The sequence below is a fragment of the Rhipicephalus microplus genome, chromosome 3 (genome assembly GCF_043290135.1).
Source record: "Rhipicephalus microplus isolate Deutch F79 chromosome 3, USDA_Rmic, whole genome shotgun sequence".
Classification (NCBI taxonomy): Eukaryota; Metazoa; Arthropoda; class Arachnida; order Ixodida; family Ixodidae; genus Rhipicephalus; species Rhipicephalus microplus.
Window position 1 is genome coordinate 38374892 of NC_134702.1, and position 14569 is coordinate 38389460.

Consider the following 14569-nt stretch of genomic DNA (forward strand, 5'->3'; position numbering starts at 1 on the left):
ACACCGCAAAATCTGAATGTATGACCCATCGTTCGCTGATATAAACCTCGCAGCAGAGTGGAAGTTTTTTCAGCCAACCATAATTAATGCTCCCTCCGCACGTGATGAGTCCGAGATTCTTTCCTCGTCTTCTTCGATTTATCTTTAACGCTTGACAGTATACATACTGCCGGTTTCACCGCGCACTCCATTAATAAATTTACCGGCGTGCGCCGCCTATGAGTCTGGAGCTGCAGTTGCGCTTTGCGTTGTGTACTATTTTATGACTCGGTAGTTCACCCTATGCACTAGTCTTCAGGGAGCGAAATTTTTTTATATTCGCACCCTCATTAACATAACTTACAACGAATGTGCGCCATACCCACGGCCCGTATTTCAAACTATTGATCCTATTTTTCGGGTGCACGCAAAGCCGCAACCCACGTGCGTGTAATCAGTGAAATTAAAGAATTAATGAACTAAGAGATACATTTACCATAAAACACACAAGCAAAAAAAAAACGTCACAATAACTCGATGCAGTTCGAGAATGACACTTGCAAAGGAATACAAAAATAACACGGTGAGGATGAGCGCTAATTTTTTATGCTTCGGTTGTACCGCGGTCCAAGTATTTCATTTTTTTTCTTTTTCTTCCTCAGGAACGAATTGCCGTCATAATATTGAAACATCAAGGTGCTGTTCGGTGATAAAAAATTAATTAAAATTAATTACCCTCAAAATGAGATTTTCGACACCTCGCACACCTGCTTCCATTGTCGGCATCCTTAATTTTTATTTTCTGATGTATTCTTATGAATTAAGTAAGTGTAAGAGACGCTAACAAGGCGCCAGAACTATGTTGACAATTCAATAATGTTCTTCTGATTTCTACACTGATACGTTGTCTGTCCCGCCCACGCCCTAATAATGCAGGCGTTCTTATAGTTATAATCTTATTAATGACACCTGCACGTACGAAAGCATCTATTTTAAGGTCAGTCATCCCTTATTGCGGGTAAAAACTATGGCTGGGACACAGGAAACGCAAATTTCCGGTAACAATGACCCTAAAGGCCCGTAATTATTTATCATTTGCGTGGTGACTTTACTTATCGTATATAGTTTATAATGTCTTTTGTTTTTGTTTCTTTAGGACGTAGTCTCGGCCGGTGCGCGTGCTGAAACACAAGAAAAAAAAAGAAAAAAAGAACTAAGACAACGGAAAGGACAAAGGGGCGCTGACCCTTTTGCTCCCCTTTTCGCGAGTCACGGCACGTCCTTTTCCCTGAGCTCATTGGGCTCGGCAGTTTTCTCACCAAGATGGCGGACGTGGTGGGCGGTATCGCTACAGTACACTCTATAGTATCGCCTAGCTAAATACCGCATCTCATGCCTCCTTTTCCCCCTCTGCCGCCCGTCTCATTAAAGTGACACCGAAGTGAGACGATTAACCAGTTTAGTCCGATAAATTATTCCTTGATAGGTCCATCGTCGGGATTTTCGCGTCATTCGTTCTTTTTGAGAACATAAAAACGAGGGCTGCAATTTTATTCTCGAATTTCGTGACCGAAATCTCAACGTTAGAGTGTCGGCGCGATGTCACAAATTTCCTTTTTTTAATTTTTTTTCCTATTTTGGTCTCATGGGCTTAAAGGGACACTAAAGTCAAATAACAATTTACGTCAGAGGGAAAGCTCAATGTATGACAACATCTAAAACGACAATATTATCAACAACAGTGCCCTACTTACCGAGAAATTAAGGTAAATGCACAAAAACGCAAGTACCGCAGTAGGACACCTTCAAAATGATCCTGATGACATCAGATGGACCGCCTGCAATTAATCACTAGTAATTGATCTAACTGCACTAAAGAAAGAATCTTCCGTGCATTAGGACACGCCATAAAATGCTGCTTGTTCGTTTCTGTTTGATTCATGGAAAAAAGAACCGCCGGACTTTACTATGCAGAATGGCGCGAGTGGTACAAAAATTCGGTTTTCGCATGGTTACACGGGACAGGTGGTGCCACATTACGGGGGCGCAGTTGAAACAAAATTGTCTGCAATCTCGAAGCCAAAGGCGGGATATTGATCAATGGCCATTGTTGCTGCTGTGGTTCCCGCTGCTTTCGGTCTGCTGCTACTAGCGCAGTAAAGCCGGGCAACGTCGTGCTTGGCAACAGTGATGCAAGTCCGTCCGCTTTTTGAGGCGGGTAATTTGAAGTGCGCTAACCCGATGCGGAGCACTAAAACGTGATTTTATTCCAAAATAGGCCCTTCCTTGGCACAAAAGTAACACTACGAGGCTCCTGTACCGCCATTTGAACAATCAACGTCTACTTAATAGTTGACTTTAGTGTCCCTTCAAAGAGTGACAGAGCCTTGAGGCTACGCTAAGGAGAAAAGACAACAGTTGAATGCGTACGATCTTACGAATTGAATTTCTGAGCCGACTGCATTGTGCTTCTCACACTTTATGCAGATTACCCGGCGTGGCACTACCTCTGGAATAAACCCATTTTTAACAAAGCGACGACAGCATGCGTCAATTTCAATTAGGGAGAAGCTTAGGGGAGGATCTAAGGCTTGTTCATGACGTCACGTGTTGACGGGTGAGATTATCTTATAGCACGCTGCGATAATAGCAGCTGCGATAATTGTTTAACGTTACGTGTGCAGTCCAGATGCCTTTCCAGGAAATCCCCATAAGCCCGTCGCACCCTTCGTGCCGTGCCTGTGAGGGTTGTGTGGTGTACGGTTACGCCGAAAGGAGGGGAGGACTGCGTGGCTGTGTGGAGGTTGGAAGAGTCTCCCGTAAGACCTTGTGTATAAAACGGACGTTCGTCCCAACGCTAAGATGTTTCGTGGGTTTTGTTGGGAACCCCGCATGAGGCTACGGGAGATCCTTTACGACGTCAGCTTATTTCCCATTTCGCGCATATTTCTTTAACTTACTAAACAGTTAAAGAAATATGGGGAGCATTTAACTTTTTTTTCGCTAGTTATTCACCTTAATTGAGTTTCAGTTACCTTTAGTTCATCTGAATTCAACTTTAGCGCTAGCTGAACGGACCGTCATTTTTCGCAATCATCGCGATATTGCACATATAACTTGTTCAGGCTTAGCGCGTGCCCACTTCTCCATGACTCCCTCCGCGATTTCTCATTGCAGATCAGGTAGATCTACGATACCCTCGCACTTCGAGCGACAATCTCCCGGACCGCTCACGCGCACCACTGGAAGCGGCCGGGACAACAACTCCTAGAAGTCTGGATGTTTCGTGGTCCTGACGCGAAGATGGGGAGCATCCGACACGACGACGCGCCACAGAGCGGCGTGCGGTGGCGGCAGTCGCCGCCCCCTCTGCCGGCGTGGCTTTCTTATCGATCTGTCGGCCTGTCGTCCGCGCGCGCTCGTCTGTCGGCCGTTCAAATAGGCTCGTCAGAGCCCGGCGCAGCTCAGAGTCGGACCAGGTGCTGATTGAAGGCGACGCGCGCACTCCCCGAAGCGGACCACGACGACGCCTCCGGCGGCCTACCGGCAACAGCAGCAGCAGCGGGACCGAAGCAACAGGTAAGCCCGTGCTCGCGCACGTTCGCTCGTCCCTCTGCATGCACGTGCACGCGTTGCGTGAATCACGTGTTCACACCGCCTCTACGACGACTGGAGAGATAGAAGGTGGGTTTTCTATAGCGTAGTGCCGGAGAAGTCTGCCCCGAGGCACGGCTTTAGAGAGCTGCTCCAGTAAGACGTATGATGGAGTACGAAGCGATGTCTGAAAACTGACGCTGCTTAATTTCTCCACGTCTTGCGAACTGGCGGCTCTCTTCCGACGTCTGGAGAGGAAGCAATACTCTTTAGTGCAAGTACTGGGCAAGTTTGTCGAGAGACACGCCCTTAAATCCTGCTCTGGATGAACGTCCGATGGAGCGCTCTGAAACTAGCACTACTTAATTTGTTCTAGTCATATGAGCTGTAACGGCTCTCTTTTCTAAGAACTAGAGGCATATAAGCGGGTTCTTTAACGAAAGCACTGGGGGAGGCTCACCCTGGGACGCGCCCTTATCATACTACTCTGGATGGACATATGAAAGGGCATAGATGGTTGTCGTAAAAAGGAATGCTTTGTTGTTTTGGTCATGTCGCACAGGAACAAACGTCCCTGCCTTCCAACGAATACAGAACACAAAGACAGGTTCTTTTAGGTAAACGCTGGGGAGGCTTGCCCTCAGGCATGCCTAGGGCGTGCAATTCCCGATAGAAGTATATACAAAGGGGTGTACTCAAGCTAAGCACCCTCTTGTGTTGGTCATACCATATACTAACTAAAGAGTATATGGAAGAGGTTCGTCCAGTGGTACGCCTGTACAAACGTGCTACTTCGGATATGTATTTTGCGAAGTATAAAGTGTATGGTGTAGATCAAACGTAATCATTTTGGTTGGGCCATGCGAACTATATCGTCTCGATGGCGCGAACGCCCTTCTTTCTATAGTCAAATATACAGGTAAGAAAGAAATTTGTGTCGTTGCGGCGTTCCTGGTGTGACCACAGGAGTCGTCAGCGACATGGTTGGTATTAAACAACCACAAACACAGTGTGCCCAAGGTTCGCAAAACACGTCACAACACTAAACGAAGAGATGTTTCTATTTCGTTTGAACTTGTCTTTGATAAAGTTCCATAGGTACTATTTACTTTGACGAACTGGCGAAGAGGGTATTTTGTTCGAGGAACAGGAACGCCTCTCTAGCTCCAGATGTCACCGTGTTTGATTAATGATGAGTGCTGATCATTAAGGGCCCCCTTGCTAGATTTAATAACATTCAATTAAGAGATCACGTCGTCCGAGTCTTCCCGTTACACGATGGCGACTACTCGGTTAAACGAACGTTGTCGTGGGGTGATGACGTTGCATATACTGGGGCCTGTCAAGTTGGCCCTTTCCTTTTATGGGATGAAGTCTCCCTCTTTTCCGGGCATTAATTATGTATTTCACTTCGAGTCAATTAGTTTGATACCTCACATAAAAAATTACGGTATGCAAAATCTCACGCCACTCGGACCTTGAACACTGCACCTACCGGCGTAACTTAGTGGTGAAAGCGGCCAACTGGCTCGGACCGCCCTGCGAATGTCGATTGCCTTGCTAATGAGTTAAATTGGAAACTTGAGTACCAGCGCTCGAAGTGGCAGGAGGTAGCGAGTGGCGAAGGGGGACTTGGGTGAGCTGAACGTCGGGAGAAGGATCCGGAAAGGCGACAGCGATGGAGGCAATGGACTACTCCCCGGGCTTCGGAAACGGGCAAAACGGCAGTGGTGAGAGCACGGAATATACGTAACGTGCGATTAGCCATATCGTTTGGTTGGCAAACTGTGCTTCGGCTACTATAGGTAAAAAAAAAAAAAAAACCTGATCAAGTAAACAAGCTTTCGCTTGCGTAAGTAGGTCTAGCTGACTTAAGCCGCAGTCAATTTTATTTGTTTATCGTCACTTTGTTTTCGGCAACCTGCGAAGTGTAGTGACAACATTTTGCGTCTCCTTGTCATTTTTTAATGCGACTCTTAAACGCCACGTTGGCCCAGTGTTTATGTTGCTCGACCGCTGACTCGAAGGTCGTGGGTTCGAATCCCGGCCGCGGCTGCTGCATTTCAATGACGGCGAATTTGAGGCCCGTGTACGCAGATTAATGTGTACGTTAAAGAACCCTGGTTGTCTACTAATGTGGGGTCTTTCGTAACCGGATTTTTAAACTAAGACGCTTATTATTATCATTTTACCCTGAACTTGCATTTATTTTTGCTTCGTCGACCAGGATCCCGCGTGATCAGGAGGTTGACTCGCTAGGTCGCTGTTATCAATTGTTTTTTCTTATCTGCACTTAAGTGCTGTTGAGAGGGGGAGAGGAGATCGAAGGTGCTACGCAAGAAGTTTCCGTGATAAAATATTAATTGTTCTGGAGTGGGCCATAGTTCGCGACACTGGAATTGAAGTTCATATCTTTTTCAACGAACACCTAAACCTCATTGTATGACGCCTGTTCCCTTTATCTCTTTTATATGTTCGACTTATCGGCGAAGGCGAATAAAAAAATAAGAAATAAGTGCTTAGATTAACGATATCTCAGGCATCACGAGCTAAAACCATGATGTGACTCTGAGGTAACAAATACAATATTACCTAAGTACATTTAAGAAGCGATTAAATAACAAGTTTTAATGGCAGGGAATGTAGTTTGTTATTACAGGGCAGATTTAAGAACTGCCACATTTGTGTTTATGAACTGCGGCAGATTCGCGAGAATTCTGATAGGCTGGGATAATTTATCGAGCTGCGTTATAGAAGGAGCAACCTAAAAAACACTTGAGGAGAAACATCCGCATATAATAATAATAATAATAATAATAATAATAATAATAATAATAATAATAATAATAATAATAATAATAATAATAATAATAATAATAATAATAATAATAATAATAATAATAAAATCACGATATGATTATCGTCCACATACGAGGGCCAGTTCATTATACGAGGGCTATAGGAAGAGCAAGCTGCATAGGATCAATTGAACCTGCATAATCACTGTGCTTTTGTTCAGCCTTAACCTGCTGCGTATGACTACATACATAATTACCATGTAGGGCTGCTCGGTTGACGCGCCGCGTTTCAAGACCAACGTCAGAGGTTCATTATTTGGTACCAAAAAACACAACCCCAAACAAAAAAATAAATTGCGCTTGCGTTTTGGGCCTCACTATCTTTTTATGTAAAAGCTGAACATGGATATATATATATATATATATATATATATATATATATATATATATATATATATATATATATATATATATATATATATATATATATATATATATATATATATATATATATATATATATATATATATATATATATATATATATATAGAGAGAGAGAGAGAGAGAGAGAGAGAGAGAGAGAGAGGGGAGAGAGAGAGAATCTGATAATCTAACCAAATATGTTCGATTAAGTACAAAGTAACACAGTTGTCGCAGTATGGGTCAGTGGGGAAACTAAGGCGCAACATGTACCTGAGTTACGCTTTAATAAGGGTTGATTACTAAAACTCGTGCGTAACGGTGGGCTGGACAACACACACAGAACTAGGCGCCTTAGCGGTCACAAGGACGGCACACAGCTCTCCCATAGTAGAGCACCCAGTGCTCTAAATCGTTAACTACTTTTTTTTCTAAACACATCACCATATTACTGCATATTCTTTCGCGAAATGTGATAGCGATCCTTATAGAACGGTGTCGTGCGGCTGCTGCACTGAGAACGTGGGCGCGTGAACGTTTTATCGCAGCGTAAGCTGATGCAAGCAAACCGTGCATTATCGCGCTAATTCAACTTGTGTCATTGTGTTAATATGTGTTTATTATTTTTTTTTCAGCTGCTCGTCGTTTATTTTGGGTAACCTTAATTATTTTGTCTCGCTGCATAACTCATTGATATGAAGTAGCCGAAGTAATACGAACCTCAGCCTCTCAACAGCAAGACAATTACAACAGAAAAGAACAGAATTTACAGACAGTCGTTCATAATCGGTCCGAAAGGTGTCACTTAGGATAGTAGGGGGTGGGGTGGGGGGGGGGGGTCATTACAGTTTTTAGATGCTCTGGCGAAGAATGTTGTTTTAAGTGTGGTCCTATGCAAGCGTGGTATTGACGGAAAGACGACGTATTGTGAATAATTCGATGCAAAAGTATGAAGTACGGTGGTGGCGAGATGATAGATTCGATCAACCAGATTCTATTACCAGTTTTTAGGAGTGTCTCTGCGAGGTCTCTAAGGTATTTGTAAATAAATAAATAAATAAATAAATAAATAAATAAATAAATTATGATGTGCCGCTATCATCGTTTGCACATGAAGAACGAATGAACCCGGCGGCTGCAAATGGTAGAATATGGCGTGTGCTTACGTAGCTTGAGTTCTGCCAATCGAGCGATAGAAAAGACAATTATTACAGACAACCGGCAGGACGACATACCGCGTTCTGGCCTGATAAAAAAGAATTGTCATTGTTATAGAAAAAAAAAGGTGGACGGCAGTTGGGCACAGGCAGAACATTGATAAATAAAAAGAACTGGCCGTATGCGAGATATTGTGTTCTATATCCAGCCTTGTCGGCGAACGCAGTCTGCGCGTATCTCGCACATGAATCGCTCAGCCGGCGCGATGACTGATATAAAATCGAGAAACTATAGAGCGAAAAGACAGTTGTACCGCACTGCGCATAAAATTAGTTTTCTTTTGCATATTTCGTCTTGGTGCATTTCAGATTCTGCTGCGATGTAGTCTGATCTCGCGTTCGGGGGTCGCCTTCTTTGAGCAATGACCTTCCGCGCTATAGCAAAAGCTTTCCGCGATACACGCTATACGCATTTTCGTAATCGTGTTCCTAACGTTTCTGCTTTTTTTTTTTTTGAAGCAGATACGTTTTTTTAAGTATGCATAATACCATGGATGTCAGACGAAAGCCGAAAAGCTGTTTCAACACTCGTGAGATATAAAGCTTTTTGCAAACCGAAAACCCAGTAGAGTCTGCAGTTCAATGAACGTCCCTTGCCAATATCAACAAAATAAGTCAATCGAATGATTATCGAAACTTTTCTCTTTTTCCTACTTTATTCTCTTTCCTTTCTTTTCTCTTTCTTACTTTTCTCTTTCCTACTTTATTTTGTCTCCCTTTCCTCCTTGTGGAGTAGCGAACCGTGTGTAACCTGTTTAACCTCCCTGTCTTTCCTTTGCCTCTCTCTCTCTCTCTCTCTCTCTCTCTCCGAACGAATATTCCACTAATAAAGTCGCGCTGTACCAGCATAGTAAGCAGTTCACAGGCATGTCAACTAAACCGACGTAGATCAACACCATCCTGGGCCTATTAGGCAATCGATAAAAAAATGCTTCTCTGACGCATCTCCGCGTGCCTGCGAGCTAGCGATAAGAGCTTTCTGTAATGCAAACGTCCCCATTTTCATTGCCCTGACAACTCGTTCGTCGTCGCAGGAGAAGCCTTGACCTTCCCGGTCGCACTGCGGTATAATGGAGCACATGGTCATCTGATAAGCCGCCGCTTGCTGGGACTATACAAACCTTTAAAGCATTCCGATTGATTTGTATGCGGCGCTCTGCGTTCGCTTCGATTCGAATCGCGCGATCTTTTCGAATGTCGCGGAGAGCGCGGTTCGTTTACAACGTGCCCATTGTCGATTAGGCGTCACACACAGAAAAAATAAAAATAAACAAATCGACCTACGTAAGGTTATTTTTTTTAGGCTGCCGTCGGTTTCAGGTGTGTTCGACTCGTGCATAACTTTATAACCTTGCACCACCGCGTCGCTAGCGTGATGCGAAAAACAGCCCTCAATGCCAGAACACGCTCGTACGAACACACGCACGCTCCTAATCGATAAACCACGAAGAAACAAAGACAACCTAGAAAATCTGGTTTTCGCAAAATACGTAGTTTCGCAATCCATCTACGTAATAACTGTATACTGCTTCTCCGAAGGGAGCCCATTTTTCAGCGTGTTTATTGGGCTGTGTCGCGTGAGTGACTCGTTTATACGGTATAGCACCTTAACGAAATTCGTACGCAAACACCACCGGGTTCAAACACGGAGAAAGCGTCTGTTTGTGTACTTGATGGCCGCGATGTAGTCAATTCGCGCAGACACACGCGTTCCTTGCAAGTGCACAGTTGTTGATTGATTGATATGCGGGGTTTAACGTCCCGAAACCACCGTATGATTATGAGAGACGCCGTAGTGGAGGGCTCCGGAAATTTCGGCCACCCGGGGTTCTTTAACGTGCACCCAAATCTGAGCACACGGGCCTACAACATTTCCGCCTCCATCAGAAATGCAGCCGCCGCAGCCGGGATTCGATCCCGCGACCTGCGGGTCAGCAGCCGAGTACCTCATCCACTCGACCATCGCGGCGGGGCAAGTGCACAGTTGTTGCGTGCATGGCCGTGCATTCTCAAGAGCCTTTCTGCTCGAAACACGCTGCGGAGTTTAGAGTGCAGGCCTAAAGGTTGTGGGATCGAATCCTGGCCGGCCGCATTTCGACGGAGGGCTAATGCCGCGCGTACTTAGGTTTAGGCGTACGTTAAGTGACACCAGGTGGTCTGAATTCTCGGGAGCCCTCCTCTATACAGCGCCGATATCAATCATGCCGTGATTTTGGGACGAACTATTATTTCTTTTTTGGATTATTGTTACTGAACGAACTGTTTTCTCTTGTAGAGGTCATCAATGCCCTGTTCTGTTCGTGAAGCAGTACGCCCGCGTTGGTTTATTGTAGTATGTGCGTGCGCGCGCGCCATCAATAACTCTCATTAATCGAGTATCCAAACACTTAATTGCCATCTGCAACCGCATGCGAATAGGCGTTAATTCCGCATCCACAAACACGCGACAGCGCGAATAAGCATAAAGATACAAACAACGAAAGAACGTCCCCGAACGGGCCGACATTCGACCGCGTAACCCGATGTCACGTGGCTCCAGTATAGCCACTGAGCTTGGACGTATAATGACTGGCCTCTTCGATCCCCAACCGGCCGCAGTGCATGGTCGGCGCGCGCCGTGTTCGTGTCTAACTGCCATCAGAGCGATCATAACGGCTGTAACGCCGTTCAAGAACAAAACATCGTTGTCTCCCCTCACTCTCTTACACGCCTGCCTCTTTCTCATTACACAGGTGCGCGCCGGCCGCACCCCGACATCGTCGTGAGACGCCCCGTACTCACAACTGTGGTGTGCCTTCGATCCGTTGCAGTACGGTGACCTTCCGCCCCTCATCCGACCCTTCCTACCCCCCTAACCCTTCTCTCTCTCTCTCTCTCTCTCTCTCTCTCTCACACACACACACACACACACACACACACACACACACACACACACACACACACACACACACACACACACACACACACGTTGTTTGACCTCGATCTGAGCTGAGGCGAGTTCTAAATGATGATCTCTCCCCGGTCTGCCTTGACGGCTATAGGTGCGTGTGCTGTGTTCAGACCATGAGTCGTTTGGTGCGGCCGTTCCATTGTCATTGACCTTCCTTAGCCGACAGCGCAGCACGCTTGCGTGCGTTATCAGTGAAACACTGCGACGCATAAAATGAAGCCACACACGCGATGTTGTTGTAAACAACGCGATATTTGCACGATTTTAACTTGTACTGGTATACGTTATTCATTTAGTGCAGAGTATTCTTCCTCCTTAGATATATTTTCTGTACCATGGACCCGTTTTTCTGTCTTAATGGCTTTCTCTGAGTATATTAGTTTTCTGCGATGAGCACTGACTTGTAGGTTCAGGTTGCACTTCTGCGTCTTCTTTTAAACGCGTATAAATAAAATTTTATCCGGGCTTTTGATGTGACAAAGCCGCGATGTGATAATGAGTCACGCCGCGTTAACGTGACGGGCCGCCCGTGTTCCTTTATGTACGCCTAAATCTAGGTGTAGACGGGTGTTTTCGCGCTTAACCTCCGTCAAAATGCAGCCACCTCAACCGGGAATCGAACCCGCGCCCTCGAACTCCGCAGCACACCACTTTAGCTGCTACGGTGGCAAATGCGTACAATATACGAAAGACGCATGCTATACCACGCTGCGCTCCAACCTAATGAGCTTTTGCGCTAATACGTGCGAGCGCTGTCTTCGAAATTATCGGGCTTGCGCGTAATGACATTGCTGAATTAGGTCGATACGCTGGAGAAGCTTCGTGGAGTTTGTAATCGAAAATGACGGCGTGTATATTCTCTAAGAGTGTAATAACTCACGAAGTCGGCGAAAATTACGTTTGCGTCATTGCTTCGTCGCCCAACTATTTTCGGTATATGTGGAAGCGACCTTGCTTGGACTTTTGTTGATACTGCGCATAGCGCGTACGTGCCACCACGCTCTCTCTCTCTCTCTCTCTCTCTCTCTCTCTCTCTCTCTCTCTCTCTCTCTCTCTCTCTCTCTCTCTCTATCTATCTATCTATCTATCTATCTATCTATCTATCTATCTATCTATCTATCTATCTATCTATCTATCTATCTCTCTATCTCTCTGTCTCTCTTTCTGGTCATTCACGCTTCACGCGCAACGATTCATGCTCGTAACGAAAAAATATAAACACAAGTTGAAGCCTTACTTTTGCCACTATGGTTCGAAGCATGGAAGAGCAGGCAGGATAGCTGCAACGTAGTTTCGTATATAAGTGCACGTCTGCTCAGTCGGCTCTTTTCGTCTTTTAGTCAGGGCAGCCTCCTACGTGGTTTCGATTAAGTGGGATGTGTGAGGATTAGGGGAAGGGGCACGCACAAGGAAGTTGCTTGGTAAATAGGCGAGCGACTGGGAGGCAGCGGACTTGTGCGCTGTATTTTCATATAGGAACAAGAGGGGGCAGGGAGGCGATTATCTATCTATCTATCTATCTATCTATCTATCTATCTATCTATCTATCTATCTATCTATCTATCTATCTATCTATCTATCTATCTATCTATCTATCTATCTATCTATCTATCTATCTATCTATCTATCTATCTATCTATCTATCTATCTATCTGTCTATCTATCTATCTGTCTATCTATCTATCTATCTATCTATCTATCTATCTATCTATCTGTCTATCTATCTATCTATCTATCTATCTATCTATCTATCTATCTATCTATCTATCTATCTATCTATCTATCTATCTATCTATCTATCTATCTCACATGAGTGTCAGGGTAACAGTCGCATTTCTGGTATTCGTAGGGAGCTCTTGGGTCTTTTCTTCACATTCACATACAACAGACCAATCAAACGCCAAAACTGCATTAGTGCTAGTACTGTATAAGGAAAAAGAATCAATACATAACCATAGTTCTCTACCCATAACGTCGGCCTAAGAAAGCTCATACACGCCTTGCTCTTAATGTTTCATTTCCGAGAAATGGCATCGGCCAAATGACACAAGGGCTCACAGCTGCGGGTCCCGTTCCTTTCAAGCACAGCCCGGCCGGCCGAGCTCCGAGTGCGCATGCGCATACTCGTGGGTCCCTCTCCTTAATTCTCCCGTACTGGAGGAACTCTGGGTGCTTGCTTGGTTGCGCCGTACATGAAAGCACCTCCATCGCTAATGGCTGGCCCAGACGGCGCTCCATTTCCGAGACGCCGCCGGCAGGCGCACCTGGCCGATCGAAAATAATACAAAACAATGTACACTATAAGAGCGGATAGGGTAACCGGGCTCAGTTGGCGAGTGCGCCGAGCAAAAAAGGAGGAAGGGCCAACGCTCAAAGTTATCGGGGAGCCTTTCGCCGTATACGTGTGTGCCTTCGTATATATGTACCGGTTTTCGCCGCCCACAACCCGCACTTTGGTGTGGTCCAGAATCCTCCGCGAGAAGTCTGAAGTATAATTAAGCCGCGCAAATTACGGCACGAGTTCGCGCGAGATATTTTTCTTTTTCCTGGCGTCGATTTCTTCGGTGACCGATCACTGGTGATTCAGCCACATCGGTGATATCGGTAAACGACGGATTGATTGATTGATTGATTGATTGATTGATTGATCTTGACGTCCCGAAGCGACATTTATTGTAGATGTATGCCGTGGTTGTGTAGTCGCTACGGTGCTCAATAGCTGTTTCGAAGGTCGTGTGTTCGATCCCAGCCTTTGTGGTCGGATTTCGATAGAGGCCAGGTGTTATAGACGCCCATATCGATCCGTATGCGATGTCCAATAATTCCGTATGTTTCTGTAAGAATACATATGTTTCCTATATATTTTCCATATATTCCCGTAAGAGAGGGAGAGAGAGAGAATTTATTAGAAGGCAGAGAGGTCGGCCTGAGCTAGTTCGCTCTAGCCTACTACTCTACACAGGTGATAAGGGAAAGGGGAAGGAAAGGGGGATGAAGGGTGATTATGGGGACAAAAAGAGGTGGTGCGTATGTACAGTAGCCACTTAGCATAGTGCCATACAGTCTAGTTTCTAGTCCATGTGCTTTTTATAAACTCTAGAACAGCATTTGTAGCAGTTTTTGACACTGTTTGGTCGTTCATTGCTGACAGTTTGTGGCTTTCACTTAATGGTGTTCGTCCGATGCTTGCCAACGTTGCAGTTAGCATTTTTTATTTCCGTAAGATTCTTACGGAAACATACGGAATTGTTGGACATGGCATAGGGATCGTTTCAATAGTGATGCGCTGTGCGATGTTAGTGCACGTTAAAAAATACCAGATGGTCTGAATTTGTGGAGACCTCCACTATGACGTCTCTCGTTTATCATATCGTAGTTCCGGCACGTAAAACTTTGGAAGTTATAATCTTTATTACTCGTCCGTTAGACATACCGTAGAAGCGAGTAGCGTGCGACGGCACCAAGCAGGGCCTTTCTGCCCGGCGATTCCATACCCTGTAACCGAAATGCAATACGCGAAGGTTCTTTCCATGTCGTAATATAGCCACCGCTATCTGGAATCGAACCCGCAACCATGCGTTCACAGTCGCGGAGAGAGAGAGAGATGCAAG

General features: G+C 45.3%; 1 protein-coding gene across 2 annotated transcripts in view; it reads left to right on the top strand.

Moving 5' to 3' along the window:
- Window positions 1-3398: 3398 nt before the first annotated feature.
- Window positions 3399-14569, top strand: part of LOC119176539 (uncharacterized) — a 104588-nt gene continuing 93417 nt past the window's right edge. The window contains exon 1 of one of the 2 annotated variants that reach the window (XM_075889256.1): window positions 3399-3558. The gene's annotated coding sequence lies outside the window, so the exon portion shown is untranslated. The remainder of the gene's footprint in view (window positions 3559-14569) is intronic. The other variant, XM_037427884.2, reaches the window with a different exon arrangement.